This window comes from Hemitrygon akajei, chromosome 12 (assembly GCF_048418815.1).
Source record: "Hemitrygon akajei chromosome 12, sHemAka1.3, whole genome shotgun sequence".
NCBI lineage: Eukaryota > Metazoa > Chordata > Chondrichthyes > Myliobatiformes > Dasyatidae > Hemitrygon > Hemitrygon akajei.
The window spans coordinates 10,566,813-10,571,125 of record NC_133135.1 but is presented as its reverse complement, the minus strand read 5'-3'; the positions used below and the strand labels follow the sequence as shown (position 1 = coordinate 10,571,125).

Here is a 4,313-nt window from a genome sequence, read left to right as displayed (position 1 = left end):
AGCGCAACGCTATTATAGCTTAGGGTATCAGAGTTTGGAGTTCAATTCTGGCATCTGCTGTAAGAAAGGTTGTCTGTTCTTCCCGTGGAATGTGTGTGTTTCCTCCAGGTGCTCCGGTTTCCTGCCACAGTCCAAAGATGTACTGGTTAGTAGATTAATTGGTCATTGTAAATTACCCTGTTTTTAGGCTAGATTTAAGTCAGGGGTTGCTGGTGATGCAGCTTGAAATGCTGGAAGGGCCTATTCCGCACTGTGTCTGTAAATAAGATACAAATTTCTACCACCTCCTCCTTTTCTGGGTTTAACCCTGCTTTAAGTGAGTGGTTAACTCAATGCTTTACAATACAGACGACTCAGGTTCAATTCCCACTGCTGCCTGTTAGGAGTTTGTATGTTCTCCCTATGATCGCATGGGTTTCCAGGGACGTACTGTTAGTAGGTTAATTAGGCACATGGGTCTAATTTGGCAGTGGGAGCTTGTTGGGATGGAAGGCCCTGTTACAGTGCTGTATCTTCAAAGGAAAAATTTTATATGAATAAAATATAAACAAATATCCAGATATTAAAACAAACACATGACTTGGGATGTAGTTTTGCAATTACCGAGCAAAAGCAGGCAAATAAGGTACATGAGGAGGGAGATTAGGAGATCATGATTTCATTGCTTAGAGTATGAGAGGTCCATTCATTTCCAGTCTTTTCCTTTCTTCCAGCCCTTTCTAGTCCTGATGAAGGGTGTCAGCCCAAAACATTGACACTTTACTCTTTTCCATAGATGCTGCCTGCTCTGCACTTTGTGTGTGTTACTTTAGATTTCCAGCGTTTGCAGATGTTCTCATGTTTGTGAGCTTGTCAACCCCGATCTCCTGCCTTCTCCCTGTATCCATTCATGCCCTGACTAATAAATAATCCATCAACCTCTACCTTAAATATACCCAATGACTTGGCCTGTGGCAATAAATTCCACATTCAGCACTCTCTGGCTGTGGAAGGAGTGTAGATGGAGTCAGCGGTCTGGTTTGTGAGATGGACTGGAATTTGTTCCCAACTCTGCTATTTTATTGCAGTTTTGGGCAGATTGGTTTGCCATAGCAACCCGTGATGAATCCATATTGGGTACTTTCTATTGTGCATCTATAAAATTATGTGAGGATAAATGGGGGCATGCAGAATTTCCCCAGCCTTCTGAGGAAGGAGAGACATTGGTGTGCTTCCCTGGCCATAATGTCCAGGCGACTGGACCAGAACAAATCACTGGTGGTGTTCACAACAAAGAAATGTAGGGCAGATTGGGAAGGCATATCAGCTTTTTTTCTCCAAAGGATCAGTTCAGTTTTATTAGAAATCTGGCCACTTCATCAGTTAGATTTGCATTCAGATTTAGACCAGACCACAAACAGGAGAAAATCTGCAGATGCTGGAAATCCAAGCAACACAAACCAGACCATCTGTCTCTCTCTGTTTGGTGTTAGGTTGATCCCAGATTCAAGATGGAAGGGTTAAAGATGAGCTGAATTAGTTTACTAATAGAACGGAGAGCGCAAAACCACAGTATGGGCCTTTTGGTCCAAAATGCTGTACTGACCTTATAATCTATGAAATTGCTAGCTTTTTTATTGCCCTAAGATTTATTTCCCTCCCACATAGCCCTCCATTTTCTGTCATTTTATTTATTTAGAGATCTACTGCTCAGGAACTCCCAGCAACTCCTGATTTAACCGTAACGTTATCATGGGGCAATTTATAATTACCAAAGAACCTACATGGTACATCTTTGGAATGTGGGAGGAAACCCTCACATTCCACAGGGATGACATACAGACTTCTTACAGAGGACATTGGGGTCGAACTTCCATGCCCTAACCGTTATTCTATCATGGTGCCCATTGTGTATGTGGCCTGGCTACACAACAATGTCATTAATAAAAACACTAGAGATGGGAGCTAAGTTACATGGTTCTTTACTGGCATAATCCGAACTTTAACACACATATACACAGATCCATACGTGCCTAATAGCGCATGAAACAACTTATTACTATAACGTAGTCCCTTATTATAATGTAGGCCATACGGTACACTCCATACGGTACGGTATAGCGTATCAACTTTTTTTTACTGTGGTACTATGCTAAACAAATATGTTTACCCTTAACATGCAAATGCTTACCATTTGTTTACTTAGTAACTTAATATTATCAAATTATAACAAAGTAACATAATAATAACAAATTATAACAAGCCTTTTTTTTAAAACTTTTGGTCTAAGACCCATTCATAACTCAAGTCTCGGCGGGGGGGGGGGTCTTCTCTGCCTCTCTGGGTAACGCCTGTCAATAACCTTGTTTGTTTTAATACAGATTTCCATATAAATTCATGAAAAGTTGACCTCTGAGCATAGGGAGTTAAGAAGATGTGTACCTTCAACTTGCTAAGAGTTCTAGGCAGCAGATCACCTCCGTATAATGAAGATTCCTCTGTGGAGCTGTCCTAGATATATATACACATCTTTGTTCTATCGCTTGTCTTCCTTACCCATATCTCATTTGTTCCAACTGAGCTAATTACACAACCAATCTTCGTATTCTCCTTAGATTCCAAATAGATGGCCTGACCTTTATGATATCATCTCTTATCGTAATATACCTTTCCATCTTCTATTCATGCTTCATGTCTTTGTGCTGGTGATTCAGCAGGAGTGCTGGGAAGATGCTCAGGAGAAGATGGAGATGCTGGTCTTTTCAGAGATTTAAGCTTATTGAGAGTTTGCAGATCTTCCATTATCTGTTCATCTGTTAACAAGTAATTTAACTGTGCAGGTGCAGGTTTTGGTCTTTTTGTCTGTAATTGGAACAGGGTCATTAGGTCTCCTCGTTAGTTTCCTAGTCATTATTGGCTTTACTTCCATAGAATCTCCTGTGAATTCCATGGTTAGCCTCTCATTCTCAATCAACTTTTTCTTTTCTTCTAACTCAATCTTTTTATCTTCAAATTCCTTCACTGCTGCTTTCTTTTCTTTAATATAATTCCTTTCCACATGTTCTGTCTCCAGTTGCAGAAAAAGCTTGGCATTTTGTAATCTTTCCTTGTACTGGTGATCTAGTTTCTTCATCCTTTTCTGATACTCCTGCGAAGTGCCTTCCTGTAACTGCTGTAGCTGTCTCTTGAGAGATGTCAATTTCTCCTGGTACATCTGCTCCTTTACTTCCAGGTAGTCTTCATCATCCTGCTTATTGGATGTATCTGTCTCCCTTGCATCCTCTGTATCTTTATCCGAAATGCAGCCACAGATACTGCATTTGTCTCATCGTTGACGCTGTCTAGCTCCTCCTCATAATTGTAATAGTTGACAATGGGTGAGAGGAGAGCTGTGGACATCTTCCCTGCTGAGCTGCCCTCCTTTGTTGACAAATCTAGTGCCTTGATGGTGTGCAAATCTAACTGGATTTTCTTGAGCCATTCACGTCCCAGCAACAATGGACCTCCATTTTTTAATACGTAGAGGTTCAGCTGCTGTGTTTTGTCTCCATAGGTCACTGGCATTTTAATTCTACCTTTGGAACACACTTTCTGTACTGTGTAGGTCTGTAACAGTAGTTTAGTTCGTTTCTGAGGTATGTGAGAAAAGAGTCTTTTGTAGTCGTGTACAGAGATCACTGTTAAAGCAGAGGCTGTGTCCAACTCCATTTTCAGTCTCACACCTGCCACTTGTGGAGTGATCCTTATTACTCTTCGATCATCTGTCTCTTTCACGTTGTGAAGTTGCAGACAAGACAATTCACTTTTGTCTGAGTAGTTTTCATCAAATCTGCTTTCTTCCATTTTGTGTACATTGTTGTGATTTCCTTTCTGGGGTTTCTTGTTTCTCTGTATTTTGTCCTTCATCTGCTGTTTACTAGCTTTGCATACTCTGTCAATGTGGCCCTGTTTGCTACAGTTTCTGCATTCTTTGTCTTTAAAACAACAGCCATCCGGGTCATGTGACATGTTCCCACAACAATAACATTTATTTTCTTCATTTCTGTTCAGTGACATTTTATTTGTAGCATATTCCAGAGATTTTTGTTGTATCTCTGAAGCACCCCGGGCTGCTGTTTCCATTGATATTGCAATGTTCAGTGCCTTCTCTAACGTAAGGTCTTTTTTTACCCAGGAGCTTCTTCTGTCTGGTTTCACAGTGCTTGCCACACACTAACCTGCCCCTCAATGCATCTGATAGACCCGCTCCAAATTGACAATGTTCTGATAATTTGCGCAATTCAGCGCAATATTCAAAAATGCTTTCAGTTTTGTTCTGACTCCGTTTGTGAAAT

General features: G+C 40.7%; 1 pseudogene; it reads right to left on the bottom strand.

The window, feature by feature from the left end:
• Nucleotides 1–2,440: 2,440 nt before the first annotated feature.
• Nucleotides 2,441–3,378, bottom strand: LOC140736539 (sin3 histone deacetylase corepressor complex component SDS3 pseudogene; annotated as a pseudogene).
• Nucleotides 3,379–4,313: the final 935 nt, after the last annotated feature.